The following is an 8599-nucleotide window of genomic DNA, read 5'->3' as shown; positions in this document are numbered from 1 at the left end:
CTCCTCCTCCTCCTTCTCCTCCTCCTCCTTTTCTCCTACTCCTCCTTCTATTATTATTTATTATTCTTATCATTATTATTATTATTTAGATAGGGTCACATGTTACCCAGGCTGTCCTTGAACTCACTATGTAGCCAAGGATGGATGACCTTGAACTTCTGATACTCTTGTTTCCACCTCCCCAGTGCTGGGATTATAAGCATGTGCCAACCAAAACCAGAACATTGCAAGCATCTTCCAATTCTTTCCCAGATATCCCTGTGCCTCATTGCAGCTGAATCTTCTCCAGCGTGCCATGACTGGAGATGAGGCTCGAGGGTACTATTCTGATGAAAGATGAAGGAAACTTAAGTGGCAGTCAATCTTCTCTAATTGCAAAATTTATCCCAGAGTAACAGGTGGTTCCTGGATAGCTTTGATTAATCACAAATGCATTTATTAAGTGCATTATGAGACCGAGTGTACTTACGCCTGTGACCCCACACACAGGAGGCTGAGGCAGGAAGGTTGGGCTTTGAGGCCAGCTTGTGTTACCTTGGGAGAAACACTGTTTCAAAACAACACCCCCAGACCAACAAACCACATCATATGACATCAAAACCTCAACAAATGGCAAATAATTTCACTGTTATTTGCCTTCAAAAACCAATAACTACTTCTAAATTGTTTTTGTTTGCGTTCTCTGTTGTTTGTTCCTGTTGTTTTTTCTAAAGCAATTAATCTCATTCTCCAGACCTGAATGTCACGGGAAACACAGACAGGGAATTGATCGGGTAATTGATACCTGTCTGACAGCAAAAAAAAAAAAAAAAGACTTGAAGACTTGACATACTAAAAGACTAGGGCTTGGTTTATCCATAAAATCCAAATCATTTTTCTTTCCTATGATCTGCCGAAGACATCTTTTAGATATCCCTCTAAACATAAAGCGAGATTTCACTAGTAAATAGCTTTCCTTGGGGACCAAGTTGAGCAGTCTCTAGCCTGAACCACAGCAATTTTAGACATCTTCTCCAGACCTAGGTGTCTAGATAGAGCCTTTGTTCAACTGATTGGGCCAACTCTTTGAAGCTGCTCAGCTTTCAGGGTTAGAGATTATGTTGCTCACAATCCCTTCAGTGATATACCCTCAAAGATCTCCCCAAAGCCTCACTCCCAAAGGCTCTGTTACCAACTAGGAACATCTTCACGGGGATCAAGCTTTTAGCACGTTGGCCTTTTGGGGGAACAGTGAGATCTAAACTATAACAGTGCAGCTAGAATGACTCCCAGGTTTCCTGCTTTACTAACTGGGTGAATGAGGAGGCTACCAGCTGATAGGGAGACTGTCGGGTAGGCATAGTAAGCAATAGGAGATATCAAGTCAAGTGTAAAGACTAGTTTAAGATATCTGCAGAAGAGATGTGGGGCTGAGGCTCCCTAAGAGTTACTTAAAGATGCAGAATGTGAATTAAGTCGGGAATCCAGCCTAGAGTGTGGCCCTGAAGATCAAGTCACAGAGAATTGCCTTTGGGAGTGAGCATGGAGGGGGTTCCAGGAAAGACGAAGTTGAAGGAAACAAACAAACAAACAACAAAAAAGATGAGCAAGATTAGGAAGCTGTGTACTACATTGACTACACCAAGGAAACTCTCAATACACTGGAAATTCCATTGAATTTTAAATACTGAAAGAGTGTCGAGTCTCATCCATAACAGGCAGAATAAAGAGATCGATAAAGAAGTGGTGTGATTTCTAGGGGGAATGTGTTCAAAATACAATCTACTTGGGTAAAAATATCCTAATGTAAGGTGGTATATTGTTTTTTTTTCTTTTTCTTTTTTTCAGATTTATTTATTTATTTCATGTACACTATTGCTTTCATCAGACACACCAGAACAGGGCATCGGATCCCATTACAGATGCTGTGAGCCACCATGTGGTTGCTGGGAATTGAACTCAGGACCTCTGGAAGAACAGTCAGTGCTCTTAACCGCTGAGCCATCTCTCCAGCCGTTGTTCATACTCTTTTGTGTGTGTGTGTGTGTGTGTGTGTGTGTGTGTGTGAGGTTTTTGAGACAGGGTTTCTCTGTGTAGCCCTGGCTGTCCTGGATCTCACTCTGTAGACCAGGCTGGCCTTGAACTCAGAAATCTGCCTGCCTCAGCCTCCCAAGTGCTGGGATTAAAGGCATGGGCCACCACACCTGGCTCAACCCTTATTTTTAATGATGGTTCTTAGACACTTTAACCTCCCTTGTAGCCCACCACCCACCAGAGGTAGTGGGAAAGAAAGGATATGGGGAAAGTGGACCTGTTTAGAAATGGCTCTTTAGAGCAACTTCCATCTGTGTTGTCGGAAAGTCGGTAATTCAGTTCCCAGGTTAGCAACAGCAGCAGCAGCAGCAGCAGCGTGATCCACTCACAAACACTTCACAGATACAGCAGCAGTCCAATTCGGTAGAGTCCGGATAGCAAACAGGAATCAGCAGCGGGTGGCACTAGCTAGCAGAGACAGCCAGGCCTCAGGCTCCGCACAAGTCAGGAGGAGGGACCTAACTCAGCCTCTGTCACTGTTTGTGGAGTCCTTTTTATATTTCTTCCAAACTACACGTGTCCTCCACAGGTCTTGCCTCAGCACCTGAGTCCATCTCTGTCTCAGCTGACGTCACTCTGCCAATCAACCCGAGTTCCAGGAAGCAGCTAGAAGCGAAAGCACAGCACCAGAAGTGGTTTTGGTGAATTTCTCTCTATGGAGTCCTGACTAATGGAGCTCAGCTCCACAAAGTAAGTTGGACCAATACATGCCTGTCCTTAGTGAAGACTTGTTCATCGCGTGCCCTTTCACGTACTTGATTTAGCAGAACATCCTTTCACCTGTGTCTGCTTTAGCGAACCATTCTTCCATGAGTCTGCCTTAGCCTTTCACCTGTGTCCACCTCAGGAAAACACTCCTTCTGGTGTTTGCCTAGCAAAACACTATCCAGCACAACTGACTTCATATATCCTTTCTACATAGTAAGTTTTTAAGGTAAGTTTGTAAAGTATGCTTTAAGTGAATGGAAAAAATGGGGCTATTTTCAAATTTTCCCTTTTAATAATTTTTGTGGAGAAAAATAAAACAAACAGTAAAAACAAAATACTCAGACAACTGCAGCAAACAAACAAAATCACAAAGAGATACCAGCTCCTTCTTTACTTTTGTTTGTTTTTGGTTTTTTTTTCCTTGTTTGTTTTGTTGTTCTTGTGACAAGGTTTCTCTGAGTAGCTGTGGCTGCCCTGAAATTCAGTCTATAGATCAGGCTAGCCTTGAACTTCGAGATCCAGCTGCCTCTGCCTCCTGAGACTGGGATTAAAGGTGTGTGCCACCAGCTCCTGGCTTAAGAGGTACCACTTTTTGAAAATAATTTTGAAAGTAGCTTTGAGTTCACAAAGAAGTAGAGGGGATACGGATTTGTCACATGCATCCTGTCCCCCATACACGTACAGACTCCTTCACTCCAATGCCTTACCCAGAAGCACAGTTACTTCAGTTGGTGAACTATGTCATTGTTATCACCCAAAGCCTGCAGCCAACATGCGACTCTCCCTTGTCTGTATCCAATGGCGAGACAACAGTGGTCTCACTACCATTAAAACCCTCTGTGCTCTGGAATCCCTCCCATCCCTTCCCCACAGGTTCCCTGACAGCATGTATCTGTTCCTGTTGACACAGTTTTGCCTTTTCCAGCAAGCCACACAGTTGCAGTGTTGGATGGCTGCCTCTTTCACTTAGCTGCAGGCGACTGAGTTTCCTCCATGTCTTTCCATGGCTCGACAGTGCATTCCTTCTCCGAACACTGCTCCATTGTGCAGCTTATTTATCCTCTCATCTAGGGAAGGAGGCTATCCTGATTGTTTTCAATTTTGCTTCCAGCTTGGCAATTATGAATAAAGCTATTATAAATATCCTTGTGTAAATTTTTGTGCAGATGTAAGCTCTCAACCCACTCAGGCTACTTTTTCAAAAGATCTACCAAGTTGGCAAGAGTGGAAAAGTTTAGCACTGTGCAGGGGAGGATATGGGGAAATGGGCATTTGAAAAGGGTCAAGGCACACAGCCCTTGGCCCCGGGATTCCCCTTCTAGGAATCTATTGAGCAGAAATGCTTACACATGCATATAAAGAGTTTGTTCAAGGATAGTGTCACGGCCCAAGACTGGAAACAAATGTCCTTCCTCCACTAGGGGACTCGCATAGTGGCACAGGTCTCTCATCTCAGCTACCTGAGAGGCAGAAGCAGGAGGATTGCAAGCTGAGCCTGCCTGGGTTGCAGAGTGAGTTCAAGTCCAGCCTGTATACTCACGGAGACCCTTCCATATATCATACTAGGTGAAAGAAGGCGGAGATTTAAAAATCACCCACATAATTTCATTTGTAAATAGTTTAGAAAGGGCAGAATTGCAGGGTTAAAACAGATGAGTGCTTTCCCAGGACGAGGGGCAAGAAGAACTGCCACAGAGAGAGACTCGGGGAGCTCAGGGAAGACTCAAGCCACAGAGACTCGGGGAGCTCTGGGAAGACTCAAGCCACAGAGAGAGACTTGGGGAGCTCTGGGAGAAGCAGCTTCTTCCGTGAAGAGGAGGTGACTGATAACTGCTTCTTTTTTGCTACTTTTTAGTTATCATTCAAAATGGTGGGCAGCATGACATCTTCGTACATGTAGGTGGTGGCACTCTACTAATAATCACCCCAATCACTTTCTCTTGTGTCCTTCCCCCCTACTTCTGGCCCCCTCCTTCTCCCAAATCATCTTTTAGTTTCAATGTGATTTATAAAATATAAATTAATGTGGTGGTTTGAATAGGAATGGCCCCATAGGCTCATATATTTGAATGCTTGGCCATCAGGGAACGACACTCCTTGACAGGGATTAGGAGGTGTGGCCTTGTAGTAGATGTGGCCTTAAGGAGGAAGTTGGCCACTGAGGCTGGGTTTTGAGGTTTCAAATGTTCAAGCCAGGCCAATATCTCTTTCTTCCTGCTGCCCAAGGATCCAGACACAGAGCTTTTAAGCTACCTCTCCAGCGCCATGCCTGCCTGTGTGCCACCATGTTACCGCAACGACAATAATGAAACTCTCAGCCAGTCCCAATGAAATCTTTTCCTTTATAAGAGTTGCTATGGTCATGGTGTTTCTTCACATCAATAGAACACTAAGACATATGTGGATAACTTATTCATATAATTTAAGCTCATAATTTTTAGTGTGTGTATGTGGTATATATGGACTTACACGTGCAGGTATGTATGCCTATGCATGTGTTTGTGTCTATGCATGTATGTGGAGGCCAAATGTCAACTGTGGGAGTCTTCCTCCACCTTGGTTTTTGTTTGTTTGTTTGTTTGTTTGTTTTGTTTTTGAGAAAGGGTCTTCTACTCAACCTTGGGTTAAACTTTCAGCTGAACTGGCTGGCCAACAAGCCCTGGGGACCCATCTGTCTCCACCGTCCAGCCCTGAACTTACTGACGTGTGTCTCCATACCCTGCTTTCCTGTGAATACTGAGGAGCCAAATTTAAAACCCTTTAGATTTAAATGTAGAGACCGAATTTGAGAGAAGATATGCTACAGTAGTCTCCCTTGCTCTTAACTCTCTTTCTTCTTTCCCCTCCACTCTCCTGCATGACCATGTTTGCCAGCGGAGCACCTTCTAGAAGTAGATCAAACATCCAGGAATATTTGGGCATCTTGTTTCAAAGGATTTTTTAAAAAGACACAAAATTGGGTGGATAGAGAAGAAGAGGACTAATAAAGACAACTTCATTTGTTTTATAAGAAAATTTCAATTTTGAGCTGAGTGAGCATGGTGGCACACACCTTTAATTTCAGCACGTGGGAGGCAGAGGCAGGTGGATCTCTGTGAACTGGAAGCCAGCCTGGTCCATATAGAGTTCCAGGACAGCCAGGACTACATAGTGAGAGCCTGGTTTTGTCTTCTTTTTCTTGTTTGTTTGATTCTTTTTAAAACCAGAACTAGATTTAACAAAAAAAAGATTCAAGCTAACAGCCATAAAAAGTCTTTAAACAGGCTGGCCTGGTCCGCAATGTTCAGGATAGGGGCACAGCGTGGTTAATGATGCTCAGAAGCAGGAAATTCAATAGGGTGTGACTGGCAAGAAGTCAGCTGCCTGTGTGTATGCAGCAGCTCTCGCTGTGGAATCTTGGTATGAGATCAACTGGGTGAAGACTACACCGTAAGAAGTTGAAAAGTCAGTGGGGTAAAAAGGAGGAGGAGAGGCTATATGGTCATTTCCCACAAAAATTGTCTATAAAGCATATGGAATAAAATTAACCCAACCTCTCTGGTTACCAAAGCGATGCAGATTAAAATGATAATACCATGTTTTATGTGTTTGCTAAAATCTGATAACCTGAGTGAGTCTGGGTGCGTGGAAGGAATGTGCAGTCTCTATAGAGAGAAGCTTGAAATCAAAGGCCCTGAACACTGGAAGTCTACATTCTTTGATAGACTTTGAGGCACGTACTCTAAGAAAATAACCAGCAAAGGGCAAGAGAGGAGGCAGGCTGTACACTAAGCCAGTCTTGTTTAAACATTTCAAAGTTTCAGAAATCAAGGACCGGCAGAGCAGAATAATACTTTATTCCCAAATTTGCCAATTACTTTTAACATTCTGTTTTGTTTTGTTGTTTGTTTGAGGTGTTATTTTACTACATACCTAGGCTGACTGTGAACTTGGGATCCTTCTGTTTCCTCCTCCTTATTATTAGGGATTAAAGAGGGGTGCCACCATTAACAGTTTCTTGTCTTTGTCATAGTATAGGAGAGGACTGAGTGAGCAGGAGATAGGGATAGGAGAAAGATTTTTGCTAAGCTCTCTTGTCTACTTTTTATATTAAGCCCTGAAACTAATTATATTATCTGTTTGAAGGTTTTTAAAAAAGATTTACTTATTTATTTTTGTGTGTGTGCATGTGTGTATGTGTGTCTGTGTGTGTATGTGTGTCTGTGTGTTTGTGAGTGTGTGTCTGTGTGTAAGTGTGTGTATTGTGCATGTGTGTATGTGTGTCTGTTAGTGTGTTTGTGAGTGTGTGTCTATGTGTGTGTGCATCTGTTTATGTGTATATACCTATGTCTATATGTGTGTCTGCATGTCTGTGTTAGTGTGCCTGTGTGTTTGTGAGTATGTGTGTATTTGTGCCCTCAGAGGCTAGAGGAAAACCTTTAGATCTTGAGTTAGAGGTGTCTGTGAGCATCGCAGGGATGGTGAGAACCAAACTCAGGTCTTCAGTAAGCACTCCTAACCTCTGGTCCAGCTCTTCAGCCACAAAGGTTTAAATTTTGATAAAATAAAAATATTGATCTAGAGCTGTACTTGTTAACATGGATGACAATATAGTATAATATTTAGTGGAAGAATAGATTATAGGGCACAATTAATGTACTTTTTGTTGTGTGTGTGTTTACCCAATATGGTTAAGAGTAGCAAATAGTTAGATGTTGATGTTCTTTTAAATTTTTATTGGATTTATTTAGTTTGTGTGTGTGTGTGTGTGTCTGTGTGTGTGTGCACATACTCTCATGCCATGTATGTATGTGGAGGTCAGAGGACAACTTGGGAAAGTCAATTCCCTCTTTCTGTCATATAGATTCTGAGGATAGAACTCAACCTTCTTGGCAAAAAGCTTCATCAGCTAATTCATCTTGCAGCCTTAGGCAAAGTTCTTTTGTTTCCATGATTCTTATCTCCTTTTATATTTCCACTTTCTAATTATTAAATGAATGAATACAATCATGGTAGAATTAAAGACATATCCCTTTCAGACATTACTGGAGAAAACAGTAAAATGTTCAGTGTGCTGTGGATGGGCCTGGTGCTGTTGTATTTTGATGCTAATTGTGATCTCCTAGGAGGGGTTGAGGACAAGGAGTAAGTCACATACTCAGGTGACTCTTGTGAACCAATTCCCTAATGAATAAAGGAGCCAATCACTGGGCGAGTAGGAGGGACTTCTGGGTTGGACGGAGGAAGAGAGGAAGCAGGAGAGAGTTAGGTCCTTTTGGATGGGGATAACATGAGGACAAGATGTCATTACTAGTGTCCCCTGGTTTCAGTGGTAGATCCATCAGGATTTGCCACCAGAGGATTTAAATTTAATAAGACTTACCAGATTAGGATTTTAGTTGCTGTGCCTAGCGATTGAGTTACTGTTGTTTTTGAACTAAGTTTGTGTTGTGTTTTCCTTTACATGGTGGCTCATCTGGGTTCAAGAGAGAAAGGTACGGTGGCAAAGTGTGGGTTTGCCTGAGGTGTACCATGAAGGTTGTGGGGGTTTTGAAGCACAGGGCTGGTGTGGTAACAACCTGCCAGTGGGAACTTTGTGAGCTGAGTGGAGACGTTTCAGGAGCTCCTGGCCAGAGAGTCTCCAGGAGATAAGAACAGGCCGGCCACTGCCCACCAGTGCATGGCAGGCCAGGCTGCCAGGGCAGAGAATTGCCGGTACAAGCATGGGAACTTGTTTTTTTGTTTTTAATATTTCCTACAACATCAGTGTATAGTAGTCCATTAATGTTCATATCTGTAGTTCAGTCTACAGTATTTTATCTGTGCTCACTTCTTTTTT

Source organism: Mus pahari, chromosome 1 (genome assembly GCF_900095145.1).
Source record: "Mus pahari chromosome 1, PAHARI_EIJ_v1.1, whole genome shotgun sequence".
NCBI classification, from domain to species: Eukaryota; Metazoa; Chordata; class Mammalia; order Rodentia; family Muridae; genus Mus; species Mus pahari.
The sequence above is the reverse complement of the archived record's forward strand: the minus strand, read 5'-3'. Positions refer to the sequence as shown.